General features: G+C 38.0%; 1 protein-coding gene across 1 annotated transcript in view; it reads right to left on the bottom strand.

The window, feature by feature from the left end:
* Window positions 1-18,749, bottom strand: part of NKAIN3 (sodium/potassium transporting ATPase interacting 3) — an 838,213-nt gene that overhangs the window by 41,774 nt on the left and 777,690 nt on the right. The window lies entirely within an intron of this gene.

Below are 18,749 nucleotides of genomic sequence, written 5' to 3'. Positions count from 1 at the left end.
TTCAGAAAAGGCAACTGGGACTCAGAAGTAGGAGACTTGAAGAATCATGACTGTAACAGATTTTCTGACACCATTATTTTCACTCTGTGATGCTGCTTCTCACATCATTGAATCTTGTCATCTACTGCTTGTGTGACCTGGAACAAGACACTTAAACTCTCTGGGCCTCAATTTCCTCATGGGTAAAATGAAGGTGGTTGGATTTGATGACCTCTAAGGATTCTTTCAGTTCTGAATCTATGAAATACATGAGGAGAGACAGAAGAATTTAATCAATGTTAAGTCCTGTTTCTAAAAAATACAGCTTGGAGTAGCTTGAAATGTATTGAACCTAAAGTTGGGAGTCCTGGATTTGAATCCCAGCTCCAACACTTATTAGCTGTATAACAATGATGAATTCACTTCAGCTTTCTGGGACTCAGTTTCCCACTATGTCAAACTGGGATAATAATACTTGCATTACCTACTTTGAATTACTGTTTTATGGAAAGTACTTTGTAAACCTTAAAGTCACATAGAAATGTGAGTTCTGAGTCACTTAGTAGTCCTGAAGGATCATTACAGCCAAGTCAAGATGTTAAGAATGTTTGGGTCATCTTACTTCTCTAACTTGTCGATACATTATTTCCTTCTTTAGTATGAATTAAAGAGGAAGCACTGGGGACTCTATTAGAGTAAATGTGAAATCTGGCAGCTTTTTCCCCTATGGTCTTTTAAATTTCATCCCTAATAACTCAGAATAAAATTATTACACAAGATACTCATAAAATTCTTATAGCTCATTTTTTCTGAGCATACATTTGGGGTGAGTAGAAATCATTTTTTTTATATTTTGGCATTTGCTCCTCCCTCATAATCACATCTGGATCCCAAATCCCCCATCTTCCATTCTGTACCATCTGGATGGTAGCTCATTCATTTTCTTGGCTCGTTGCATGGACATGCCACACAACCTCTGAATCTGGGGGAAGTGAGAAGCCAAGTACCCAAACTCATGGTTGTACACTAGAAATACTACAGTTTTGAGATGTAATATTAACATATTTCTATGTGCACATGTCAGTTAGTAATCAATAACATTTATTACGTTTCTAGGTGCTGGCAATAGAAAGAATGGCAAAAAAACCCCCAAATAAGTAACAAACAAGTCCCTGTTCTCAAGGAGCGCATCCTAATGAGTATTTATTTTGATGGGGTGTTTTAAGTTTTAAATAGTGTTTCATAGGCCATTGGCCATTAATACTGAGCCCAGAGGTTAGGACTATTTTTCAAAGTCTACTTTAGGTTCATTATTTATAAATTATTTTAAGGATCAAAGGAATGTGGATGTTGGAATGACATTCCCCTTGCTCTGTCATATGCTTCCTTCTCTGTCTAAACAGTAGAAACATTCTTTGTTTTAATATCTGCCTTGACTTTTTGTGTATCATAATCCTGCCCTTTTCTGGTATTTGTGGTAGGAAGAAGGAATCATATGTCATTAATTACTGACTGACTGCATGATATAGTGGCTGGAGTGCCCAACTTAATGTTAGGAAGACACAGGTTCATCTCTGACCTCTGGCACTTATTACGTGATACTGGGCAAGTTATTTAGTTTCTTTATCTGTAAAATGGGTCTAATAAGGTTCCTAGGTTTTTCTGATCTTATTGTGTATATAAAGTGATTCGCAGACCTTAAAATGCTCTCTGTGTCAGTAATTATTTATGTATCTGTGCCTCACCTAATGTTAATGAATTCTATAAAGCATAATATTTGGCAAAATAATGCCAGAACAGCAGTTAGTTCCACAGGGATAATATTATAAATGGGTTACCAGGCAAATGACGCTACAACAGGGTCATAGGATCAGACATTTAGAGCTAAAAGAGATCTTAAACTAATCTAACCTCTTCGTTTTACAGAGGAAAAAAACTGAGATTTCAAGAAATAAAGTGACTTTCCCAAGTTCCATTGGTTGTTAAGTAGAAGAACTAGGTTCAAACTGGGGTCCTTTGGCTCCAAATTCAGCACTCTTTAAAATACATTGATACCTTTTGTTTTCAAATCACCTACATTTCCCAAGGTATCCTTCCCTCTCCCCTCCCAGAGAGTCATTTCTTATAACAAAGAATAAAAAAGAGAAAAAAATAGTTTGTTAATAGAAACATATTAAAAAGTTTAATATTTTATGCAGCAATCCACACTTATAGTTACCTGAAAAGAAAAGGGGAGGTCTAGCATTCTTTACCCTGTCATACATACACTTAGTTTCATGAGTCAATAACAATATGATTGAAAGCTGATGGTGGTCAGTATATATCTGTATGTACAAAGTCCATTTTCTTTTACAAACTTGTCTAGAAAACTAATCCTTTGTGGGAAAGAGAGTCCTAGGGAATGAACACTCAGAAAAGTAAGTAGTACTGATTATATATACTATGCTTATCCATTGAGCACAGGACCTATTTATCCTCCTAGTTCTGCAACTGCATTAGGAGCCAGACAATAAGGATGTGGTGGCAGGTCCATCAGGGATTTCTGGACAAGAGAAATATGCTAGGGGGGATTGTTGTAGGTGGGGGTTGGGGAGGGAGTGGAGGATATATAAGAAGTGAGGGGATGGGGGTGAGAAATTGAGGAGGAGAGAGAGAACTTGCTAAAAGAGTCAAAGGGAGAGCAGACTCAGGAAGAGAGATCCCTTCAAGGTGGTAGCCTAGGTCTCATGACTCTAGGCCATATGGCCTTGAGAGAGAATGAGGGATCAACTCCAGTCCTGGGCAATAGGTAAAGGAACCAAACTATGCCTAACAGGGAGTAGAGCTGGCTTGTAAATTCACTTCAGGAAAACCAGCTTTGATAGAGGGAATTCATCAAGAGCAAATTAAAACTTCCAGAGACTGAAGTCATTGAGATTTCTAGAAAAATGAAAGAGCTGAGAGAAGGCCTGAAAACTGTTTTTGGGAGACAGGCAGATAGAAATACCTTCTTCATACTAGGTAATCACTTCCATTTGAATTGTCTTAAGGTGATTCTGAAGATCACTTGGCAGGATAAGGTATCAGACACTGAAGTCCTTACTCGAACTAAACTGCTAAGCATTCACACTTTATTTCAAAAGCACACTTTATTTCCGATGAGCCATCCACAATGTTTGAAAGTAAAACCTACACTTGACAAAAACATTATTTTATGGAGAACTCACATAGGGCAAACACTCACATGGTGGTCAGAAGAAGAGATACAAAGACACTCTCAGGGTCTCTCTTAAGAACTTTGGAACTGATTGTGTGACATGGGAGACGTGGGCACAGGATCGCTCAGAGTGGTGTGCCCACATCAGAGAAGGTTCTGTGCTCTGCAAGCAAAGTAGATTTGAAAGAGCTTGAAGGAAACATAGGATGAGCAAATTTAGAGAATTCACTCCAAATGTGCCTAACCTGTGGTAGAGCATCCTGAGCTCGTATTGATCTGATCAGCCACAATCAGCCACATTGAAACTTGACTCTAGGACAGTGATCTCATTTTGGTCCTCTTTGAGAATGAAGAACAACAACCAACCAACCAATTCCACATCTGGGAAGCAGATGTGGGGAAAAACCAAAACCCAAATCAAAATCTGAGAATCCCAACCGCCTTGGTAATCTCAATCTATTTTACATGGAATACCTATAATCATAAGATCATAGTTTATAATTGGAACCTTAGAGGCTATCAAGTTCACCCCCTGCCCCCTCCTTTATTTTATAGGTAAGGAAACTGAGGCCCAGAGAACTAAAGGGATACAAAAGATCACACAAGTATTAAGTGACCTAACAATTTTTCCACTGCTCCACTAGATACCTCCATTTATCTACCATCTAGTCCAAACAGTATGAAACTGGTTGATTCTGGAAGCAAGAGAGCTAGAAGAAGGAAATTATCCAAGAATATCCAGGTTAATTCCCTGAACATTTGCATGAAAGGTGAGGGCTTATTTTAAGACTTCTCTAATTTTTCCCTTTGCTGTTTTAAACCTTTGTATATCATTTCTTCCCCCTTTTCTTTTGCTCCCTCCTGTTTCCTCTCCTCTTCCCTTCCCTTGTTCCCCTCCTTGCCTTTCCTTTTCCCTTTGCAGATCAGCCTCTCAACTCTAAGACATAATCTTAGAGAGTTGCCTAGATCACTAAGAAATTAAATAACTTGCCCAGGGTCACAAAATTAGTAAGTTAGAGGCAAGACAAACCCAGATATTGCTGACTTGAAGAATCATAGATTTAGAGCTGAAAAAGACCTTAGAGGTCATTTTGTTCAAACCTCTCCTTTTGCAAACGGGCCATTTGAAGCACAGAGAGATTACATAACTTGCTAAAGGTCACACAGATAGTAACAGGAAGAGATTGGTCTTGACCTGAGACCTTCTGGCTCCAAATCAATAAGGCTTGGCTAGCTCCTATCCACTCAACTGTAACATCTCTGCATAAATGGCTGTAACAACTTTTCAATAAAAATATGAAGGATTGGGTGTCAGTTTCAAACACAAAAGGACACCATAGAGGTAGAAATCTGTGCCCCTTGCTATAGACAAATCTACTTAGGGAGGGCAGCAGGGTGATGTTAACAACACACCAACCAGGAAAGGCAACAAGTCATTTCCTAGTGACTGTTGTTGGAATAAAACTGGGGCTTGAGTGGCCTCATGGGAGGGCCGCTCATTGAGTAGACTATAATGCCTGTTCTCAGGAAAAACCCAAACACATCACTTTTCCCTGTTAAGTCTAATAAGGCATTTGCATTAGCAGATATCACTATTGATCAGGAACAAAACAGAGACAAACCCACAAATGTCAAAGAGTTAATTCAGTTTTTAAGTAAAATTTTATAGAAAACATACCCCTGACATCAGTGTTAGAAATAAGCTAAGAAAAAAGCTAATAGGAAATGGGATATTTTTACATTTCAGAGGCACAGAAACTACCCCACTTTACTTCTAATAAGAAATGCGCATAGTGAGGTGATTTCATTTAAAACTTTCTGCAGATGTCCTGAATTCCACTTGAGTCACAGGATTCAGGAGTGTATTTTATTATGTAATATCCTGACACAGATTGTCAATAAAGATGCATTTATGATAAGTTTAAAAGAAAGAGCCATTCTACCAATTCCCACATGACTTTTGAAATGTGCCTACAGTCAAGTGAATTCTGATTGCATTTCAGGGTCAGCCTGTTGGATTTTTACCCAAGGGCCTGTGTGCATTTATAGAAGGAAATGACCAATAATGGCTAACTGGCTTTGGGTGACTTATCACTGGCAATCTAAGTAAACTAATCACACAGGACTCTAATGTCCAGTGGTAATCTGACATTCAGCAATTGTTAGCCTGCCTATCTGATTCTTTCCTCCATAGACCATTTAATCTTGAATTTCAATGTTCTGTTATACTCAATGCACCCACAACGAATAATGTGCAAGAATATGAATTTGGCCATCTATTTTGAGTTCTTCTTGTAATGAACTTTTTGTAATGTGCTATAATTCCAGATGAATGCACTTCAGAAGCATTCATCCATGCAGCAACATTAGTGCTGAAAATATATAACACTACTTATAAAAAAAAAAGTCATTCATTTAATAAAATTACATAAAATTATACCACCATTCTGTTTGACTAGGGATTTCTTTGACCCATTTCAGTCATGGAAATCTCTAGAGGTGATAAGTACAGATTCTTCTTTCTTTTTAATTGGGTTAAAATGTAATAGCAGGAATAAGCCATCATGGTATGGTTTAAGGGGCAGCACAGCACAAGGGCTAGTTTGCCCCCAAACATAACACACTAATCAGTCACCATACTCAAAATTCTAGTATTAGAGATTCAGTCCTTTGGCCTAATAAGCAGACTTTTAAAAAGAAATATCCTGAATGATCAGCACATTAAGTACCTATCAGGCATTCATTTCTTCATGAAAATTATTTTAAACAGATTCTTAAGATCCATAAAATAAGAGTATTGATTTGGAAGTGGGGAGGAAGAATTCCTTTGCGCATGAAAGATGAAGGAGGGGTCATTTAGAAATGGGACTTTGGACAGGGTGAGAAGGCCTAGATGTTGTACTACTGCCAAAGGTGACAGCAGAGAACAACAACTGGGCATTTGGTGCTCCACACAAGAGAAGAATATGAGAAAACTATGAATAACAAGCACATGGTAGATTTCCAAAGACAGACTTGCACTATCCCATGTTGTCTAGCAGCAAGTAGAAGATATTTTGAAAAGGAATTTATTCAAAATACCTCAAACTTTCAAAAAATATTTCCATAATGTGTCACTCTGAACATCCTTCAATATGGCTCCAACCAACCTCTCCTGTTTAATAGGTCACTATTTCCCTAGACAAATATACTGTTTATGTCACATTGATTTACTTACAAATACACCTTTCTTCTTACCCATCATGTTTTTCTTTAAGCCATTTCATCTAGTCAGACTGTTTTCCTTCTTCCTCATAGCCTATCCAAATTCATGTTTTTATTACTGTCGTATTAATTCCTTGTGAATCTGTCCAGTTAACTCAAAAATCTTCCCTGGCTCCTTGTCCTCAATTGAGTAAAGTTCAAATTCCTTTGCATTAAAAGCTAGATATAATCAAACAATATGTTACTTTTTCACATCTGATCTTAGGCTATTCCCTTCTATCCACCCTAGACTCAAGCTGTTTGGGATTCCCTGCTATTCCTTGAACAGACACTGTGCTATCCTGCTTCAGTGCCTCTGCTCATATTCCTTATGAATGTACCATCTCACTCCTTCACCTGTTGAATGAAGCCCAACTCAAAGCCAACTCATCTATGAAGCCTTCTTTACTCCCCTAGTTTTTAATGATTTTTTCTCATGAGGACCTTATATAGAATTGTATTTGAATTTCTCTAATACGCTTTTAAGACTCAAAGGGATATAGCTGGAAGAGACCCTAGAGACCACCTTGTCTCACTCCTTAATCATATAGTTGAGTAAACTGAGGTCCAGGGAGGTTTAAACAAGGTCACCACAAGTAATAAGTAGCAGAGGTAGGATTTTATACTCAGGTCACCTCTCTCTAGATCCTGTACTCTTACTATATGCTATGTTTTTAATCATAGTATTTGTGTAAGTATCATTCCATACTACATTATGTGTTCAAAGTTCAAAGGTTTAATTTTGCATTAATCAAGTAAGCAATATGTATTAAATGTCTATTATTCGTGAGCCAGGTGGCCAGATGGTGTAGTGGGGAGAGCCCTGGTCCTGGAGCTGGAAGGACTCGAGTTCAAATTTGACCTCAGACACTTACTACCTTTGTGACCCTAGCTGAGTCACTTAACTCTGCCTCAGTTTCTTCATCTTCAAAATGAGCTGGAGAAAGAAATGACAAACTACTCCAGTATCTTTGCCAAGAAAATCCCAAAATAGGGTCATGAAGAGTTGGACATGACTGGAACAACTGAACAACAATATATGTCAGTTACTTTGCTACATGCTATGGATACAAAGTTATAAATGAAATAGTCTTTGCCTTCAAGAAGTTTACATTCTCTAGGGGAAAATATGCACACGAAGTATATACAAAATAAGTATCTCTGCAATAAAAAACTATGGGCGGGAGGGGAAATTGAAGTTGGCAGAATCTGGAAAGACTTTTGGTAAAGCGTTGAGTTGAACTAAGCTTTGAATGAAATGAGGGATTCTCAGAGGCAGAAGTGAGGATGGAGCGTATCTGAGCCATAAGAGAAAGACAGTGCAGATGGGTAAAGACAAGGGATGGAATGTGGTGAGCCGGGATCAGCATGAAAGTCAGTTTGGCTGGACTAGAGAGTGCTTGAGAATAAAAGAGAGTAAGGATTTATACACTATGACAAAGAGATGAATTTATATTTGATCTTCTTGAATACTTAGCACAGTGTCCTGCACAGTAGGCATTTTTGAAATGTTTGTTATATTAATTGAATTGGATATCTGATACTTCTTGCACCAAAATATAACAGATTCTAAAAATATTTGGTTTTGATGTGGTTGAGATCATATTTGATTTTAAAGGAAGTAGGGTGTTAGGAATCAGTGGAAGTTTAGGATCTATTCTACTTAAAATTCTTAAAATTACTAAAATGCATTATTCATTTCTAAAAGCTTCAAACTCCCTGTATGTCACATAATTTAATAACTCATTGAATTCTAAATACAAAATTGCATCCAGCCCAATTGACTGGTAATTGAAGTGATTGGTTTATGAGTGACAAGACAGAATTTTGGAATGGATGGGTGCCTCATTTATTTTCTGATTTTTGCTGCTGGGTCAAATAGTTAAAGATTAGATTTGTCATTCACTCCTTGGTCTAGCTAAATGATCCTGCTTGGTTTGCTCCTTCACAGAACTCCACCTCCCATCTCCTATCTCCTTACTTTTGTACTGGTTGCCCCCTTACACCTGGAATGTACTCCTTCCTCAGGCTCTCTTAGAATCTTTAATTTCCTTCAGAACAGTTCAAGTGCCACCTTCTACATGAAGCCTTTCTTGATTGTCCAGCTGCTAATGCCTCCCCCTCACCCCCTAGTACCTGGTGTTTATCTTGTATATGTGTGTACTTATTATCTCCTTAAGGATGAGGACTACTTCATATATGTCATATTATTTCCAGAGCCTAGCACACAGTAAATGCTTAACAAATTCTTATTGATTGGTCACTACTTGTCAGAACTAGCAATGAGCTAGCAATTGAATGAATTGGCAATGTTGGGTTTGGAGAAGAGAAGGTTTAGGGGGAGGAATGTGGGGCACAATAGTTATCTTCAAGTATTTGAAAAGCTATCACATGGAAAAGAAATTAGAGTACCACTGGACCTCTCTTCCCTCTTTTTTTGGCAAGATAATAAGGGTCAAATATCAATTAGCAAGTGTTAAGTGTCTGAGGCTGGATTTGAAGTCTCCAAGGTCAGTGCTCTATCCACTGCACCACCTAGCTGTTCCACCACTATCCTTTCTCTACAAACATAGGGACTATGGGTTTGAAAAGTTGCCTGCCATCAAACCAGGTTTAAAGTGTTGTTTTTATCAAACTATTTTTTCATCATCATGAGGGAAGCTTCACTTGTGAAGGGAGGGGAAGAGTATATCCAGAATTAACTGATAAAACATCAGGTATCCATAAAACCATTTTTTAAAAAGACACAAATAAAAAGAAAAGGGATTTGACTTATTCTATTTGACCGCAGAGTACAGAATTAGGAGACAAAGGTAGGAACCGACAGATGTGTGTTTAGTCTTGGTGTCATAGGATGTGGTAAACGAGAAGATTGGCTCCAATGCCTTCCTAAACTGTGGTGGAGACAAGTCAAGCTACTCTACGGACTAGTTGGCTAGAACTATGAGAAGGCCATAGATGTGGTCAGAAGGAAGTGCTGCTGGGATTCTTCTATACAATTGGAGAGTAGGAAAGAGAGGACTCAGTTTCCCAGCTACGTGGTTTCTGTCCTTGTCCACACCACATCACAAGGTAAGTCTACTCTTCCTTTTTGGCTGCAGTTTACTTTTGTTTTATTTCCTCCCCTCTTCTTTATGGTTGACCTCAATGATTATTTTAACCAGATTTTCCCCTATATAAAAAAGATGATGCCGGGATCAAATAGTGTGATTTATCCCCCCCTCTCCTGCTTAGTGCTGGAATGCTTTAGGGATACCAACAGAGTAAGGCTATATTTAGTTGTATGCCAGAAATATTTATCAAACATAAAACTGTAGGGAGAAAGGGACCACCTTTTCCTCTGTCTTTCAGTCAATGTAACTGATGGACAAAACTCTTAATAAGCAACAGGTGGGCAAGAGTTTTAATTGCTGGCACTATGTACACTGGATGGCTAAGTGTTGGTTGACAGCTCAAGCAGCCAGTGGCAGGGATTCAGGAAAGCACTGTAAGAGGATTTAGGGCAAGGAGATGACTGCAGGCAGCAGCATGCAAAAGGAAATTTTCCTCTGATGCTCCAGAAACGGTGGAGCAATGGGCACAGTCTGTGATTTCCAATTGTGATTTAGCATGCCCCTCAACACCTTTACAGCAGGATAGAGGCTAATTTTCTAATTTTGGTTTGGTTGTCCTCATGTGGGGCATTGCTCCCCAATTCTCTCATGTTATGATAACCTAGGGCAGGGTTTGCTCCAGAATGCTAGATAATGAGTTTGCTCTAATCCTAGCTTGTCTTTCTGGGGCCATTATCCTGAGTGTGACTCACCCAGGTCTTTCCTTGCCTTCTCTCTAGGACACTGCACTTGATCTAGGTCTCTCCCCTGGAGAGTAGGCAAGGGCAAAGAGAATAAAATTCAAATGGGGAAATTTCCTTACTTTTGTGCAGTTCCAGTGAAAGGTTTAGAGAAGATAGAAATTATTTTTATTTCCTGATCATGTTGTTACCATGGTAATGGCTGCCAGGGCCCATCAAATACATTTGTGTGCAGGCAGGCAAATACATGAACACTGCCCAGCTGGAACCTGGGGGGAAGTAGGTCTGTAGAATAGTTTTTCAATATCCATTCTTCCTCTGAATGGAAAGTTTCCTCAAAGTGCATGGGTTCCTCTTAAAAGAAGGTTCGGACAGTCAAGCAGGCAGTCAACAGGCATTCATTATGCATTTACTATGTTCCAGGAATTATTCTCTATACTGGGGTTACAGAGGAAGGCAACATAAACAAAGGATAAACCCAGCCAGTCCTTGGCATCTAGGAGCACGCATCTTGATGGGGAAGGCAACATGCACCTTGGTGGTTCAGTGGATAGAGCACTAGGCCTGGAGTCAAGAAGATATGAGTTCAAATCCAGCCTCAGACACTTACTAACTATATGACCCTGGACAAGTCACTTAACCTTGTTTGCCTTAGTTTCCTAATCTGTAGAAAGAGCTTCAGAAAGAAATGGCAAATGACTCCAGTATCTTTGCCAAGAAAACTTCAATGGAGTAGTGAAGAGTCAGATATGACTGAAAAAGGACTGAACAACAACACAGTTGCTGTTCATATACAGAGTACATGAAAGGAATCTTCACCTGGGAGGACCAGGAAAAGTTTCTGCAGATGAAAGATAGACCTTAATCTGAGTCTTGAAGGAAACTATGAAAATTAAGAGGTCAAGGTAAGGGACTAAAATGCTACAGAGACAGTAAGTGAAAAAAACATGGAGGTGGAAGATAAAATGTCATGTCTGAGAAGCAGCAAGGGGAGGTCATTATGACTGAATCACTGAATGTGTGAAGGGTAGTAAGATACAAGAAGACTGGAAAGAGAGGAAGGAGCCAAATTATGAGGAGTTTTGAATGCCAAATAGAAGACTTTCTATTTGGTGAAAGTAATTGTGAAGGTAATAGGAAGTCATAGGAGCTCACTGACAGATCACCTTGGCAGCTGAGTGGTATTCTATATAGCTACATGAAGGACTATTGAGCATCTAGAGGGCTCAGGGTATAGAGTGCTGGACTCAAAGGTCAGAAAGATCTGAGTTCAAATCCTGCCTCACACACTTACTAGCTGTGGGACCCTAGGTAAGTTAATTCATTTTTTCTGCCTCAGGTTCCTCAAGTGTAAAATGGGAATAATAAAGCACTTGCCTTTTAGCATTATTGTGGGGATCTAATGAGATAATATTTGTAAAGTATTTAACACAATGCCTGGCACATAGTAGGCTCTCTATAAATGCTAGCCATTATTTTTATTACTATTGTTGTCTTGATAATTTAAAATGCTGGACTGTGCCTCAGACAAGACTCAGTTATTGGAATTCCATGTACTTCCCACACTCTGTACAGGATATGCAATCTCAGACATTCATGAACTCGTGGAGAAGTTACATTTGCCATCTAATACCAGAAAGAGTAATGTTAGCAATTGATCGACTGAAGGAGTCTTACACTAATAAAAGTTAGTAATTTTCCCCTCCCATTATATCTTGCCTCTCCTCCATACTCTTCTTTATTAAAAACAGTCTTTTCAGTAAGTCTGACAAGTTGGTAACAAGCTCCAGAGTTGATTTCTAAGAGCAGATGATTCACAAACAAGATAGTGACAGGTTTTTATGACTACAGACTTCACATTATCTTGTCTCTCAAAAGCACTTTGTACAGATTGATAGAGCTACAAAAGAAGAAATGAAGAAAAAAATGAAAGGAGAGGATAAAAATAGACTTTTTCATTACAATGAACAATCCAAAGCATTAACCCCGTTCCAGTAATGTGCCTTTTCCATGCCTTTCTTTTCAGTGCATTGACCTGCAATCATCTTCTTTATAAGTAACAGTTAACTATGGGAAGAGAAATGGTAAGGAAAAAGGGAAGAACCATCTGGGAACTACCTGTTTCCTCAGACATTCGTTACCCTTCAGAAAGTGTCCATGAGCTATAATGTTAGTCCCATAGATCCACTTAAGCAATGCATAACTGGTGATCGAGTGGCTGTTATTAACTTTTAAGCCCATCTGACAGGTTTCTTTCTAAGAACAAGGCTTATGCATATGGAATAATGCAGTGCTTTCATTCATGCAATCTGTTTCATTAGAGTCTGAATCATAATGACTCAGGATGTTTCCTCTGCCAAAACACTATGACATTATATCCCATTGGATATTACCATACAGGTTGGGATTTCCAGAAACATGGAGAAGGGACCTCAGAATACTTAGAGGAAACAGGAAAGCCACCTATGTAATTATTTTAGGTTTATGCTTACATACTGGAAAAAATGACTCAAAGCACAGGTGCAGGTCAGGAATATCTTCTTCATTTGTTAAAGACAGCTTAAAATTATTCTGCTTAAAAGCTAATAGTTGGCCCAGATTGTGCTAGTCTATGAGGTTACTGTTATTGATTGTGAGAGTCTCTTTTTGCCCACATCTGCCTTCTGAAGGCACTTGAATAGTTTAATTATAAAAATGCACTTTGGGTTTCCACTTTTCATTTCCATTTCCTTTAGCCTGAAAAGCATTGAGTGAAAAGGTATTAGTTTCTGTTCTTCTCTGTCATCTCTTCTCCAGTGTTGGATCATTTCATGTTTTTCTTGGACAAATTTATTTTGTTTGGATCACTCCAAGATTTCTGCTTCTAAATATTATTTAGAGTGATGGTACTACATCACTGATACATTCAGCTGATGCCAAGAAGCTTAAGAGACTGCAGAAATAATAAATATCCCAATAAAGTACATAGCAACAGAGGCTTCAGTACCAAGTAAGTATGCAGTCTAGTCCATTAGTTAGATCAGGTATTTCTGTTTGTTGTTCAGTCATTGCAATCATGTCCAACTGACTCTTCATGAACCCATTTGAGGTTTTTGTGGCAAAAATACTGGAGTGGTTTGCCATTTCCTTCTCCAGTCAATTTTACAGATAAAGAACTGAGGCAAACAGTGAATTGTGCAGGGTCACACAGCTAGTATGTATCTGAGGCTGGATGTGAACTCACAAAAAAGGAGTCTTCCTGTGTTCAGGCCCTATATTCTACCCAGCATGCCACCTAGCTGCCCTAAGAGCTTATTATAGGTTGATATTATTGCTGATGACTTAGTACAGGATCATAGATGAAAAGGTGGAAGGGTTCTTAGAAGCTATGGAATCCATACAGATGCTCAGAGAAGTTCAATGATTTGATTGATCACCCAGGATCACCCAGCAAAGAGATGTCTGAGGCAGGATGTAAAGACAGGTTTCCCTGACTTTAAGTCCAACATTCTATCCATTATGCCACCTAGATTTGTTATTATTATCATGTCTGTCTTTTCATGACCCTGTTTGGGGTTCTCTTGGCTAAGATGTTGGAGTGTTTTGCCATTTCCTTCTGCAGCTCATTTTATAGAAGAGGAACTGAGACAAGCAGTGTTGAGTGACTTGGCCAGAGTCACACAGCTAGCAAGCATCTGAGAGCAGATTTGATGAGAGTCATCACAAAGATGAGTCTTCCTGTCTCTAGGCCCTGCATTACATTCACTGCACCTCTTAGAGGACCTTATGACAATGGAAGCTATCAAAGTTAGTAGAAATCCCCCACTTTTTCAGCATCAATATATTCTGCATAGTCACATATTATTACCCCAAAAGAAAGCTGATGAAAGACCTGAAAAAAGGCTTATGGATTCAGAATTGGTTTTCTATTTCACTGTTCCTTTTGCACTATTATAAATCTCAAGGAAAATGCCATCCAGTTGTATTTCTTTCCTCCAGGGGAAGGCAGAAGAATGACTAGGCTTTATCTCATGAAATATTCCAGGAATGGAATAACGCCAAAACAATGGCATCATGGTAGTTACAGTGGTATCTACAAAGCTCAACTTGAATTTTGAACAGCGAAGGAAAGGCTGGTGACAAAGGTGGAGACAGATAAAGAGGCAGGAGCAGAGAGTACTGGAAAATTCTGTTCCCAAAGGAATCACAAATAATGTCTGTAGAGAAATTCTCATTTTAAGAGGTGTACATTATGAAGGTATTCATCCAAACTAAGGTCTCACATACTACTTTTAGGATTTTTAATTTCTAGCTACATTTTTCAAAATAGTGCTTTAAAAAAAACTAAATAGTAGGAAGGACAGGTAACAAGATAGAAGAAAAAGTAATGAAATTGCGACATGGGTATACATAGAGCATGAGCCAAGGGTGCCTTGGGCATGCCAGTATAGTATATTCTAGGATGGGTATTTGGCCCTTAGAAGAAAGGGAAGGGCTCTAAGCACTTCTTGACTTGGGGTTGGAAGATCTTGATTTAAATTCTTAGTTTACCTAAATCACCTTGTGCAAATAGCTTTACCTCTTCCCTCTAAAATAGCAATCTCAAACTTTTTGGTCTTAGGACCCATGAAACTCTTAAAATTATTGAAGACACCAAGGAGGTTTCTTTAAATGTGGTTTTTTACTTATCAATATTTACTGTATTAGAAATGAAAGTATTTTGGTATTATTATGAAAATAGTTTTGACCACATGAATCACCTGAAAGGATGTTAGGGACCTTCCAGAGTTCCCAAGCCATATTTTGAGAATAGCTAGCTGCAGCTATGTAGCTTGAAAGGCATCTAAGTGGCATAGTGGTTACAGTGTTCAGCCTAGATTCAGGAAGATCTGGTCTTAGACGTTGACTAGCTGTGTGACCCTGGGCAAGTCACTTAAGCCTGTTTGCCTCAGTTTCTCATTTATAAAATGAGCTGGAGAAGGAAATGGCAAACCACACCAGTATCTTTGACAAGAAAATCCCAAATGGGGTCACAATGAGTTGAATATGACTGAAAAACAACTCAACAACGACAAAGATGAATTTGCTTTAAAATAAGGGGATTAGATAAGATGGTTTTCCAGCCCAAAATTCTTAAGGAGTACTGAGTAGGAAGGAAACTGTTGAGTTGTAGGTACATGGAACAACTTGTGAAGTTGATCGTAATAGCATGAGATAGTTGATGCCCTTAGGGAAAGTCTAATGCCTATTGATTTACTTCCCTTCCCTACCCTCTAAACACACACATATACACAACACACACTAAACAAAAACAGAAAATGAGAGAGATGTATGAGAAGGTACTCAGATGACTACAGCTAGATGAGATAACCTTAGTTTCTAATATTTTTATTCATTAAAATACCTTTGGAAGTGATTCCTGTTTTAGTAACATGTAAGACACTTAGTCAATGCTTGTTAAGTCTGGAAAACTTAAACCTTAAAATGATCTCCAGTTATTTGAAAAAGAATAAACAAATTAGTGGGAAAATATATTCATTCTTCTGATAAATTTATAGAAAAATTTTCAGTGGATGGAGCTTTTTTTTTCAAACCAAAAAGTATTATTTATAAAAAGCACTGAAATGAGATATTCTAAATGATTAAACATGCTTTGGCATTATTTGGTAAAAAGCGCTTAAGAGAGAGGATGACCCATGTAAATGAAGAGGGGGACGGAATAAGCCTGAATAGAGTGCTTAATTTATGCTATACACTGTGGTAAGCACTTTATAAATATTATCTCACTTGATTCTTACAACAGGTCTGTGAGGTAGTTGCTAATTATCTCTATTTTTGCAGCTGAGGACACAGGTAGACAGAAATTAAGTGATGTGTCCAAAGTCACATAGCTTGTAAGTATGTGAGGTCACATTTGAACTCACGTCTTCCTGACTCCAGGCTTATCACTCTATGCACTGCGCTACTTCATCACCTAGAATCATAGAGATTACATAAGAATATAAAGAAGAATACTTGGCAAGAGCACTCAATAAGCCTGCTATAAATGGAGAACGAGAGAGGGACATGGAGAGAATGTCTCAAAAACAATTAAACTGTGGAATCTGGTATATATACATATACATGACATATGCATATATATTACAACAGTGTTAAAAGCTAACTTTAAACGTGATTCATCAAAATTTTAATGAAAGACTACCAGAACATACTTATATAAATGTATAGTATACTTAAGCTTATATTAGACTATGCTATACTTATATAAGTATATGATATACTTATACAACACTATATATAATATATAAAAATATAACATACTTATACGAGAACAAAAATGACCAGACTATCAAACAAATCATTTCAATTAAGCAAATTTTCCTTCCTTTTGATTATTTGGTGTAGTTTCTATATAATCCCCTAGCTTCATATAGAAGGCCCTATGGCTAAAGAATAAATTCCTATATATCTCCCTCTCATCACCCTATTCCCAATTTTTTAAAGGAAAGCAATGTTTTGTGTCTTACAGGGGGCAGGAAATTTTCGATGATAGTGGCAGACCCTAAGCAACACCTTCAATATGAGCCAACCTGATGGTAAGCCAAAATTATATACTACTCACAAGTGAACAGCAGAACTGTTTTCAAATGTATCCATGAACAGAGGGCACTCTTCAAACATTTATGAAATATTTACCAAGAAAACTGAGCCTGCATCTCGATAACATGAATCACCAGAAGGTAATACCTGTTTGTGTTGATAAATTGTGTTTTCTCCAACTCTCTGAAATATCTAGTTATTTGAATAAAAATAAATATTGAACTGTAATAAATTGCCTGGTATCCCATCTAGACTGCACCGTAAGAGTTTGTTTGTGGTAACTGGGGACAGTTCTAACATATAATACATTTTTGGAGCCAACTACGTATATTTTCTCCAAGTCCATCTCAGGATAAGCCCAATTTCACTTCATCAGTGTCTCTTTAGATACCCCAACTTGGGGAAGCCACCATTGATTTAATAGGTTTTTATGATATGTTGGTGGTGAGAGGAACCTATTCCTCTTTTTTTGCATCCTTCTTCTAGTACCAGATACAACTGATGGAGGCAACATAGTGCAGCAGAACACTCTTGGGGTCAAAGAAGTCTGCCACTTAGTATCTGTGTGATCCTGTACAAGTTATTTAACCTCTTTGGGGCTCAGTTTTTACACCTGTAAAATGAAGGGCTAGACTTGAAAATCTTTAAGGTTTCTTCTGGCTCTATATCTGTGAAATGGTGGCAAGTGTCCAGGGATTAAAGAAAACCCCAACCTCTATTTGGGCCACAGATAAAAAAAAAAAAGACACTCATACTGGCTTTGATAGAATCAATTTCAAAACCAAACTCTACAAAAGAATTAACTACTTGGGTTATTTACTTGTTTTCCCTGACTTTTAAGGCTATCAATTGCCTATTTGATGTGGTTTGGGTACGATTTTACTCAAGCATAATTTGTATGGTTCTGGTAAGGTCCTAAAAGCATGTTCAATTAGAAGAGAATGAATCTTTGTCTATTAGCACGTCTCTATCTCCATAGTTCTAAGTTATCTTTGCTTCTTATTCTGGTAGCTAGCTCACAATTTGCTGTGAAGCATTTTTATACTTGTTCTCTTTTTGGCATTGGCTTTGATTTCCAAAGCTCTTTGGAGTTCCCCCCCTTCTTTTCCATCTCTGGTTTTAAGTTGTATTTCATTGCTGTTACTTTCTTCTTGGCCCTCAGATCTCTCCAGACAACCTATTAACAGTGACTTTTCAAGGTGTATTCATTGTAACAAGTATCCATTCCCTTTCTGCATCCCTCTGCTTACAGCTAATAATGCTTACTATGTACAAACCACCATTCTAGTGATGTAAATACAAAATGAGATAGTCCTCACTTTTAAAGGACTTAAATTCTTTGTGGATATAGGTTTGTTGTTGGATCATTTTCAGTTGTGTTTAACTCTTTGTGACCCCAAAAGTTTTCTTAGCAAAGATACTAGAGTTGTTTGTCATTTCCTTCTCCAGCTCATTTTACAGATGAGGACACTGAGGCAAACAGGGTTAAATGAATTGCTCAGGGTCACATAGCTAGTGTCTGAGGCAGGATTTAAACTCAGAAAGATGAGTTTTCCTGACTTCAGGTCTGGTGCTATATCTACTGTATCACCAGCTGCCCAGATGCATGTTTGCATGTCAGTAAATACGGGATACATACAAAATTATTTGGTGGTGGCACCAACAACTGGGAATGATCAAACTCCCCATTTCCCATTATTTATAGATTACCAAGGAGAAGGTAGTTTTCCATCTCTTTTTAAAATCTTGATCATTAATTAGCGGGAGCTATTCAGTGCCTACCCCAATACCTTGCACCTAACAGGCACTCAGTGCAGTTATTTGAATGGATTAATCAACCAGCATTATTCAACATAATGTGGTGTAAACTTTGCTTAGCCAGCTTTGCATCAGCACATTATTGATCCTGATTTGGATCCTTTTTAATCCAAAGGATTGAGGATGAGCAATTTAGTAGCT

The sequence above is a fragment of the Notamacropus eugenii genome, chromosome 4, assembly GCF_028372415.1.
Source record: "Notamacropus eugenii isolate mMacEug1 chromosome 4, mMacEug1.pri_v2, whole genome shotgun sequence".
Lineage (NCBI taxonomy): Eukaryota > Metazoa > Chordata > Mammalia > Diprotodontia > Macropodidae > Notamacropus > Notamacropus eugenii.
The sequence above is the reverse complement of the archived record's forward strand: the minus strand, read 5'-3'. Positions and strand labels throughout refer to the sequence as shown.